This window comes from Camponotus floridanus, unplaced genomic scaffold (assembly GCF_003227725.1).
Source record: "Camponotus floridanus strain SB8 unplaced genomic scaffold, Cflo_v7.5 scaffold2, whole genome shotgun sequence".
In the NCBI taxonomy this organism is placed as follows: Eukaryota; Metazoa; Arthropoda; class Insecta; order Hymenoptera; family Formicidae; genus Camponotus; species Camponotus floridanus.
This window is the reverse complement of record NW_020229325.1, coordinates 1,228,169-1,239,863: the sequence shown is the minus strand read 5'-3', so window position 1 is coordinate 1,239,863 and position 11,695 is coordinate 1,228,169. Positions and strand designations below refer to the sequence as shown.

Here is an 11,695-nt window from a genome sequence, read left to right as displayed (position 1 = left end):
CTTCGACTATACCAATTCTGTTAATTTCGCTCTTGGAAGAAGCTAGTTTGCTTTAAATTTAAATATAACGTTTTTCTTCGAAATAGTAACTTTTTTTAATCTTAATATAATTCACTCGCCCCTATTACTCTCTATCGCTATCGATACTGTTACTATCAGGGTGGAAGCGACTCACACGAACGGCACAGTCGCGTCACGTCCGGAATAATAATCGCATACGAAAATAATGGCAGCGCCTGTTATCTCTCGTTTCTGCGCGCATACATTACAACGCACGGAGTCATTCCGTGATTCATGACGTTGTTAAAGCAGTTCGCGGAATTACAGTAACGGACACGTCGGCGGACTCTCGACTCCCGACGAGACCGAAGGAATTTGTAAATAGAAACGCGCGCGACAAAAGTCCAGGTAAAATGTTACCTCGCGGTAAAAAAAATTGCAAACTTATCATTTCCGCCTTTTCTTTAAGATCTTAAGCAATTTTCATAATTTTCATTTTCGGCGCACATTTTTAAAGAAACCCTTAAAATTTGTTCTAATATAAATTCATTAAAGTATATATTAATTAAATTTTTTTTGTGCACATTAAGCGATATTTGATTTGGACAAAAACCGCGAGTGTCTACCTGCATCTGGATTCATAGAAAAAATTTGACGGAAAAATTCAATCGATCTGTCGGCGTAATAATAAGCACCCCATCGTCGACGGATACGTCGCTGCTCGTCGCATATTTTCGCGCGCGCGTTGGATAACAGCCTCGTAACACGGCGCGTCGCGGTGACACAACTCTGTTCGTGTTAAGTTCCGAGCTCGTCGGCCAACAAAGCGGTGTACGGGACGAGGGACGATGGTGAAAAGAAAAGAGACGGCAGAGATTCAGCCGACGTTTCAAGTCAGGCCGAAAGTCTCGCATGTGCGTGTGATTCTCCAAGCCCTCCTGTGAGTTCTCTCTTTCTCTTTCTCTCTCTCTCTCTCTCTCTCTCTATCTAACTTTTGCATATTTTTTTCGCTGGTACATCTCCGATCTGATCGTCTTGTCTTTGTCGGCGGGGCGTCGCAGATCTCTCTCGCTTCGTCCTGGACGTGTGACGTCAGTGCGGATACCTGTTGCATGCCACACTGAGAGGGAAAGAGAGAGAGAGGGAGATAGAAAGAGAAGCGTTGGTGCGTGCAACGAATGATCGAGGCGCCAAAGAATCGAGAAAAAAAAATAAAGATCGATCTCTTCCCTCGGGGTAAAATCTCCTCAGATTCTGCATCGCGCAAGGTCAATTGCAAAATTTAATTAATTTATATAGTAGAATTATTTAGTTATTTAGTTAGCGATAACGATTACAAAAGCATAGATTTGTTTCTTTTTTCGTTTCAGGCACGTGCAAGCTTGTTTTCTGAAAAAAATTATTTATCGCGAGAAGAATCATCGGAGGAGAAACGTATCGGAGAGGATTATCGATATTTTTAAAAATGTCAGATTCGGCGAGAGACGAGTACATCTTGCGCAACGCATCGTTTCTTTATCCATCCGCGACTTTTGTTAAGCACGACGCCGATTTGTCACGATTATTATCATCTTTATAGTGATATTAATCGCGTTCATAGACTATGCCGACGAAGCGGCGACAGTCATTAAATACCAATGGCGGAAGGGGCATCGAGGGTGAGCGCGACTAGCTCGCTGGGCTAGCTTTTCAGAAAGATCGGAATCAACGAAAATAGACGAGGCACGGGGCTGCCGTCTCGTTTGGATGTTCGCCAGTAATGTGGCGCCGTGGAAAAATCTTTATAACGAGAGAGGAAAAGAGAGAGAGAGAGGCAAAGAGAGGCAAAGAGAGAGATAGATCTTACACTCGTTTCACGAGTTATTCACACTGAGAAAAAAAAGTTGTTAACTTGACTAAACCACTTAACTAAATTATTATTTTTTTAATTGAAATATTTAACTATTTAAATTAAATAATACATATTAAATTTAACATGACATCTATTCAACTTAAATATTTCAATATTTCAATTAAAAAAATAATAATTTAGTTAAACGATTTCATCAAGTTAACTTTTTTTCTCAGTGCAGAATCGATGGTTGTATATATTATTCGTCTTTTTCTTCTTCATGTAGTCCGTTTTTTGGCTCTTTCGGAATAGTGTATATTACCACTTTCTTCCCTTTCTATCTATATCCTTTTCTCTTTCAATACTCTTGCTTATTGCTAACGATATAGTTTGCTTTTTATCATATTTTTGTCTAAAAAGAACAATGTTGTACGTTTAAAATGTATAATGATCTTCTCTTTTTCGTCCAAGTTATTCAAATCGGATTCGATATTAATAATGAATCATTTTTTGCGCATACATTAGATTGGCAATCAATCCGCTGTGTCACGCTAGGAGCAAGAAAGAATAACGCGATCATATCTGTGCGTGTGCGTAAAAAAACGTGTAGTCACTCAGCTGTGGCTCTCGCAAGCAATTTGGAGAAGAAATTATCGCGCGCAACGTTGATAAAAAGCAAACAGACTTATAGCGAGCAAGCGATGATAACCGAGACTGTGCGTATTATTCCGTACCCTTCTCATTCAGTGATTCTCTAAGCGAGTACTTTCTTATCATGCCACGGAAACGACCTGTGACTTTTACGCATGCACTACAAATCACACATTTATTCATCAAGAATTAGTGATCAATTTCATATGAACAGCTTGTATAGAAGATATCTATTTATATCTACTTATATCGAAGATGAAATTATGCACATAACAATGTATGAAAATATAAATGCCTCTCTCTCTCTCTCTCTCTCTCTCTCTCTCTCTCTTTCTTTCTTAATATAAATATTTTAGATTATTATCCTGTTAACGTATCTGATAGATTTCTTAGCGATATTCTACACATTCTGAAAATACTGATTTATTTTAATTAAAATTGTGCGTATAAAATTAATTTTATAATGTTTAGATATTACACAAAGCTCAAAAAAAAATGTATAGTAATATTATTCAAACTGTTCAATATTATTACTAATAATATTATATTTACGATAATCGTAAATAATTAAGAAATTTCCTTCAAATTCCTTCAATATTTATTCTACAAAAACCGTAAAGTTTAGAATATTTAATAGATAAATAAATAAATTGGATTAAAAGATTAGCGACTACTAAATGAAAAGTTAAATGAGATGTAGAGCGATTAAATGACATTCTCGATAAAAATATCCAATATTACTATTAATACTTTAATTTTCTCCAAGTGGATCTCACGGAAATTCTATGTACCATCTTTTAGCATCATCTCGTGATCTTGCGACCGATATTCGCCGGATATAGCAGTATCGCTATCGGACTTCCGCCTCCATCGGAAAGTCGAGGAATGCGGTTGAGAGTCGCTGTCTTAAAACACGCTCCGGTCGCCGGCACGGAAATAGAACGATTGGACCTTAACGCGCACTTTTGCGCCTTTATGTAACCCGGCCAAATTTATGGCCGTTATCTATTTAATAATACGCGGATTTACTCGCGCCATTCGCAAAGATCAAACGATCCCACGCACGCACACTGTCGCGCGCGAGCGCGCACGTGCGTGCCGCGACATACACACACGCACGTATGTATGTACGAGTGTGTATATATGTATGTATGTGTGTGTATGTGTGCGCGCACACGTCTGACGTAAATTTCGCGCCAGTGCGTTCACCTCTTCGATCTCATCGCTCGTTCTTCACGGACGCTTGATGTCGAGTTGTTAATTCTCCTCGCTCGAGGAACATCGAAAACTACTGTTCGATCGACGGCTGGCTGTCTAAATAAAGGCACGTTCGCCGCTCTACGCGGATCCGTCTCTCTCGCTGGACTTGCCCTGTTTTCGGCTACCGCTCCCCTTTCACTCATTAGGATAAGTCGAGATACATGGAAAAACGGAATAAAGCAAGAGTCCCGTTCGATAAATCTTTTTCAGTGTACCTTCAACGAAAATTCGACAAATCTTTTTAAATTTTACGCGTATGTTGGAAAAATAATTGACTCAATGCCTTTATTCAGTTCATTGTTCTATTAGCATTTATATTCGAGTTCATTAAGACCAGCTGGTTGTCTATTCTATTTGAATGAATAAAATATAGAATGCCTCGCGTTTTTCACCAATATAATTTTCTGCAGGTAGTACTACTTATTACTAGTTATTGGAAGAATCTAAAGGGCATAGGCAAAGCTTGTCTATATCTAACTATATCAATAATCGAATAACATCGTATAATTGGCGCATTTAGTCGTTAACTATATTTTTTAGACCTTATACACGTATTCTTTCCATTCTGTTTCTTTGATCGTATTTACATATATATTTATTAATACACGCGTACGCAATTTTATGAGCACGGGACGTTTGATATAGTTGCAAGATAAGACTTATCTCACCTCTACATGAATTTTTGCTCTACACACGTAGCTCTTATAGTATAAATTCAATCTGATCAAAATCTATTTTTAAATTTGAACAATCCGTATACGTAAAGCGTGTAAAAACCTAACAAACAATATACTTTCGTATTGTTTTTCTCCCATTTTTTAGTTTGTATAAAAAACATTCTACGTACGTGAAAAATCATTCGAGTCGATCGTCTAGAACGATTCGCAGCATGGCTTTACGAACATGAAATATTACGATTTGTATCTACATATGTAAGTCTATTTAGACGAGACGATTTCCAAACTATATATGTGTGTCGTAAAAGAGCAATTCATACGTAACGTAATTTAATTTTGTAACATGTCGTATATCACTACTATTCTCCATTCAATGATATATGATAATGAATTTATTTTTACAATCTTTTTGTATCGATCGTGCAATTTTTTTTTATTGCAACAATAAACATAATAATTTTCCATTTTTTAAAATTTAGAAATAAACTTATTGTAAGCGATATCCAAAATAAATTCGAAAGAAATTGCGTATGAATTGATATTTTAATAATATATGGTTAAAAATCGTTTCACTAAATAAACTTTAGGCCTGGAAATAAGTACAATTTCGGTGAGTTTAAATTCCTCGATGTTACGTAAATATAAAAAATGTTTACATTTATTATAGTAAAAATAAAATATTCGACATAAAACGTTTTCGTTTATTATTCTTTTTTCTTCGTAACATCGTTAAATTCATCTTGGAATTCGCGCGAGAGATACGCGCTATTACTCGCCCGCCTGTTTGTTCGCCGGCGATTCGTCAATTTCCTGCGACGTCGAATTGACGTAACGGAAAGGGTAGTGACGGTATTCCGGGCATGCCAGGAACAACGAATCGCTCGCACATATCACGAGCAATGGACATTTTTCCGCTCGCTAATAACACGCGTTATCGACACATACCTTTACTCGTGGCGTCTTCGGTGACAGCTGCCTTCGGAACGACTTCCTGCGCTCCTCTCTCCACCGGTTTGCGTCCTCGTGACTGTCACGATGTCGGAAGATAGTGCGAGACTTGATCGTAGCAAAATCCAAATAATTCCGGAAAATAGAGATGGCGGCCGCGACGACGGTAACGCGATAGGCGCAAGCTCTCGCGCTATTACGCGAATCTTGCGAAACGCGGCGACAAGGTCGTGCGTGACACGGGACATTTCTCATTTACGCGGAGACTCGGTGATTCGAGCTCGTTGGTTCGCGTTACCGAGATAAAACGTCGGCGAATCGCGACGCGAGAGAAGGAACAACGATGTGCGCGCGTGCGCGCGCGCTGGCGATCTCGCAATTAGCCGGAAAAGCGTCGTAAAAGGCGTCAACTGTCAACCGTATCCACCGTAGATAACCGGCTGGCAGACGGACGAGGACTGAGTAGAGCGACCGATCGCTCGCGGATCCCCTCTCTCGCTCACACGCGCTCCGCGCTTCCCCCTCCTTCCCTCCTGCGCCGCGCGACGCTCACCATCATTCTACGTCTCGCGCTGCTTCCCCCTCTCCCTCCCCGTCCCCCTCCCTTTACCTTCTTCGCCGTTTCGACTCCCCGCTATGACTCGGCGGTCTTTGCGACACATCGCCGCGAAGCATGCGTGAACACGGTGGAAGGGGGATACACGAGGTCGGAAAACACGGAAATCGTACACACATACATACGACATAAACATACCAGCCGAAGAGACACGCAGCATTGTTATGTACAAAGTTTGCTCGCACGAAAATCTTTGTAGCTTGTATCCGGTAAGTTATGCTTACAATTAGATAAAGAGAGAAACGAAATAGGAAGGATATTTTACTAATAATATACATGTATATATTTGATACCATATACGCATAATTTTTTTTCACTTTTTCTTCTCTAATATTTAAATTTTAGTGAAAAATTTTAAAGAAAAAGTTTTGTCCAGGAGTATATAAGCAATAGAATAATGCTAAAAGTATATTTAGAATATATAATACCAAGTTTTTATATCAAGCCGACTTCAATTATCGAGCAAACAGAAATATTAACGAACGAATGTGAATGAGTGTTAGATATTAATTTAAAAAATTTATTTTTAGGTAATAGCTTATAAAATTTATATTATATAAAATTGTGAATTGGCACTTGTTTTATATTCGTTCGTTATTGTTTGTTTTTTTTCTTATCCCAGAGCCCTTATTCTGTAATTTTTAACGCTTGCGTTATGTATCACTGCACAGGATTTTTATATCATATAATAATTGCGCAACATACATAACGTAAGCGTTAAAAGTTACAGAATAGAGGCCCTGAATCAAGCTTTACGCAAGAAATATCGTTTTATGAACGCGCAATAATTTTTGAGATATGTGTAAAATTGTATATCTGATGGCATGAACGTTTATAAATATTTACTATTTCGATTCGAAATGACGGATATTTCTCAATGAGAATACTGATAACTACGATGTACCATTTAGATGTCTATTTTACGACATAATATATCAGAATAAATGAGCTATAATAATAATGCAGACTTTGTATCGATCTGTAATAAATTCCTTTCATAACATTTTTATGAATTTTATAAAAATTTTATAAAACGAAAAATTCTCTGAGTTAATGAGTATATATTATTATTACATACATTATTATAATATTATATTATCTATTTAAATAGCAAACCATAAATAAAACAATTGCTTCAATTTTTTAACAAGCTTCAAAATTTAATTGCGAAATAATGGAAATTTATCATTGTAGATAAAAATACTTATAATAATTATATATATATATATATATATATATACACATATATATGTAATTGAGTTCAAATTATAATAATGTAATAAAATTATCAGTCTCTATAATATACCTTGTAATATCAGTCTGTCTTTCAAATCTTTCAAGTGCATATTGCATATGTTAGTATCTTGAATATACTGATTTAATTGCGTGAGAGAGAAAAGCAAAAACTATTTCTTCAACTAATAATATGTACGTGAGCAATTAAATTATTGTCTCCGTTGTCGTCGAAATTCATATGGCGCCTTCTCCTGGCACGTGATGTGGCAAGCTTTCGAAATGGATTCGCGAAATGGCCGTCGCTCTTATTTCTCCTCGGAGAACTTTCTCGAGCGCTAGAAATAGCAAAGTAGCGACGAAAGTCTGCGCAATTGCGTCCTAGATTTAATATTAAACGTGATTTTTTCTCATTTAGAGATAATGTGTTCAGTACACAATGTATATTTGATAAATTAATATGTTCTTCCAATTGTCTTTTTGTAATCGACTCATACATCGAACTCTGACAATTATTATTATCTGATTTATAATATCATACAATTATTTATTATTGTATTGTCTCAATTTACAGTTTTAAAAAACAATATGTAATACTATGTTTATTTGAAAATAGTCGGAATCAATCGAATTTTATCTTGGAGAATCTTTAAAAGTACAGATGCCGCATTACAAATGGCGTAAACAATTGAAATGCTGGGTCAATGAAATGCGATTTGTGTCAATGTCGAGGTGAATTTCGACCCGAGTGAGCATCAGCCATGGTGAGTTCATGAATTATGAAAAAGTCAAATTTGAGGAGAAAAAATTGCGACCATTGCTGTTTATAATATCCGTAGAAACGATGACATTTATATCGAAATTTACGATCGATGCGAGAGAAAAATACGAAAAATAAAATGTGTGAAAAAATGTTAAAAGGGCAAAATTTGCGGGGTTTTCTTTGTAGAAAGATATAAAAAATTCAATCTATGTAAAAGCTTCATGCGCATGTTTATTCACATTTTTTCGCACATCGAAAATCGTCTTTGTATTGTGTGTGTTCGCAGAAATATAGTAAAATTTTACGGAATTGGCGTGATATTTGACAAGCACATCATTTTACGCCGCATTTACATGCAGCCGCTCGCAATAATACACGATTGTCTATCACGATTGTATTAGCATTCTTACGGATTCACAGATGCGTGATATTCACGTGGAAAGTGTTTAATGGCCATGCCAAACCGCGGTGCTAATTGCTCGATCGAATGCGATTACGTTCCCGCGGATGTTCGCAACGTTAACGATGTATCGTTGTCGGATTGAAATCTGCGAAAAGCCGAACCCTATGATAGTTGTTTTCGCAATCACTTTTCGCATTCGCTAATCTAAACTACGTCTATCCATAAAATCTATATAAAAATATATATAGTGATGATAATAAATAAAATAGAATAAAGATAAGAAGGTGACCTTTTAATATTTTAATTTTTAATTTTTGTTTCAAAATGCAGCGATTTTACATGATTAATAAAAACATGATCAACTAAATCAAAATTAATATTAAATAAAGGTTTGCGGTATATCGATCGTTGCTGACCCAATAGAATAATATATATCGAAGAAAATGTATATCTGCAGTCCATACTATCGTAAATTAATGTTTTGTAAGAAAATAGGAGACAAAAACGAGAAGTGTTTAATAAGAGATAATATGAGATTCATATTGATCCAATATGAATGTGCTCTAGATAGATAACTGTCTAACTCACGCTAATCAAATTGACCTTTTAACATAATTGGTTTTTGTCTAGCTGTAAAATAAGAATAAAAGTAAAAGAAAAATGAAATTACCGCGTAATTGAAAAGTCGGGTTGTAAATTAATTTTCATTATGCGTTATTTTATCAATTATTTTTTTTTTAAAGAATTTATATCGATGTGAAAGAATTGTCTCGTATAACACGCATTGAAATATTATGATTAAAAAATAATATAACATAGCTAATTCAAATTAAAACTATTAATGCAACTCAATGTTAGGAAATCGATGATTTTCTGGATTAAAGATAAAATTAATTAATATAAAAGGAAGCAATAAAGTTTAGAAAAGCCAGGTATATATATGTGTGTATAAAAGAGAGAGATTCGATTGTACAAAGAATTCTTGTCGAGAAGCATAGAGTATTATTACGTCCGTACTCGACGATTCTCATAACAGCCTATTAAACGATATCAAGTGTATTAGCGCAAACGAGCAATTTAGTCTTCCTCGCGTGATGGGATCGCGTCGCAGCGAGAAAATTCAGGATGTGCGTTAGAAAAAATTATCATATACAGAGTGTCGGAATTCCAAATTTCGTGAAAAATTATTCACGAATGTTAAAAAAATCTTCTTTTGCAAAGTAAATTCGAAGAAAATATTTGTATTGCAATTTTCTCTCTTTCTCTCACATATATTTGACGTGAAATATTCTGATAATTCAGTCTCGAATTAGAAAGAGTCTCGAGCTTCATTTGCATCGCGGGTCATCCTGTAATTGTGGCGAGTATCTCGAGACCGTTTCGTCGAAATATCGCAGACGTCGCGGTAAACTCGTCGCGGCGACGCCGTCGCGTGGAAATAGAGAATAGAAGTAGATTTAGAAATAGAGCCGCCAGTCGTCGGCCTAGAATTTGATCGGACGTGGCTTAACCCGCGCCGGACTGTTTCGAACGAGTTGGAACCAAGTCCGTCGCTGTTTCGATGCGATACACCGAGCGGCTCGCGATGAATAATAAACAGGAGACGCGAGAGACGGATCTAAGCTTCGACGGTATCGAGAAGCGTTTTTGCGAAAATATCGTAGGGAAGTCTTAAAATAATGAACGGGCTTATACACATGCCGAGTTTCGCCAGGAGCAGAAATGCCACGCCGATGAATAAGTCGTGTCCGAAAATAGTCGCCTCGGAGAGTCCGATATTAAAGACCACGAGATGTCAATTTTAATCCGGCGACGAAAATACATTCCGCTTTTTAGTAATTTAATCATTTCGAGACTTCCGGAATGTATAATGCATGTTCTCGATTTTAATGAAACGTGTAATGCAATCTATTAAAAGTTTGAGAAATTTTCGCGTGCATATACTTGCTCGAAATTGCTTTGATAATTTTGAAAACGAGGAACATACGTGCTCGTACTTTTGAGAGAGACATCTATTTCTTCTTAGTTGACCCAAATAACGATAATAAGAGGAGAAATTGGCTCTGCCGAGCCATCATCCCGAGCCATCATCCAGTCTGACCTCGATGGACTCATTAGGAATCGTTAAGAATTCGAAGATATCTAATTAAACGATGAATAATGCACGATACACCGCGCGATTAAAGGCACCCCTGGTGCTCGTGCGGGCCGAGTTACACTTCCTTGAATGCGGCATCCTATCGCGCAAGTACTGTCCGACGTGGTCGTTCCGCGTTGCTCGTATCGGAGAGGACAGTACTTACGCTGCCGCGACTTCCTTCCTACGTAGAACGAGCGAGTAAATGCGTGCGCGTACTATCGTCTCGTGGCGTAGAAATCGCGCACGCACATGCACGCACGCACGCACGCTATCTACGCGCGTAGTGGTTTCATTCATAAAGTCACGCGTTTCGCGAGGAAACGCCTGCGCGCGCGCGTTAACGACAGGAACAGACGGCTTCGCCCGCTTTTTCTTACATACGTACCCTCGCGAGACATTAATACGCGCCTTCGGAACGAGCGCTCCGCGCCGACTTCCGGTTGGCTCGGATGCGCAGCGTCGGAGGATGCGCCGCCGGTAGCAATAAAAGCGGAGCGTTAATGCGCGCTCTCTCTCTCTCTCTCTCTTTCTCTATCGCGCTCTATAAACCGTGGGATGGATTGCGCGATGCCGCATCCTCTTATTGTCATAGTACCGCAATCGATTCGTGACTTCTTTAAAATTTTATTCCTTCATAATTATTTAACTATAAATGTCTTTTTCAAGCGCAGCTATTTTCTCAATAAAAAAATTAAATGCAGCTTCTTTTCATTTTTTGTGCTCCGTTTATAAAGAGTACATAAATATATTCGGAATCTTTTGCGCGAGCTAAGAAATTTTCTCACTTTTTCGAATGTTAAGTTCTTTACTAAGAGTTGAAGAAAGTTTTAAATTGAATTGAAGTAAATTTTTCATGAGATTCTTGGAAGAGTTTTTGATTGAGAAAAAGATTATGAGACATTAAGAAATCTTCAAATCTCAAAATTATAAGTTTTTAGTACATTTTAAACACTTTCTTACTATTTTTTATTATCATGTATAACATGTTTTATTGAACAAATATTTTTTAAAGTATTACTTTTGAAAGCTAATTTAATTCTTGTAATCTTTAAGGAGGAATTACATGGGTCAGTTACGTCAAAAGTTAATAAATCTAATACATTTTGCCAATTCATGAATAATATTGCGTAAAGCAAGTCTTTTAAAGTATAATTAAATTAATATTAGTCTAAA

General features: G+C 37.0%; 1 long non-coding RNA gene across 1 annotated transcript; it reads left to right on the top strand.

The window, feature by feature from the left end:
- The first annotated feature begins 651 nt into the window (after positions 1-651).
- Positions 652-1,896, top strand: LOC105258296. The gene is made up of 3 exons (XR_889735.2): positions 652-940; positions 1,062-1,268; positions 1,371-1,896. It is a non-coding gene; the product is annotated as an uncharacterized LOC105258296 (long non-coding RNA).
- The last annotated feature ends 9,799 nt before the right edge of the window (positions 1,897-11,695 follow it).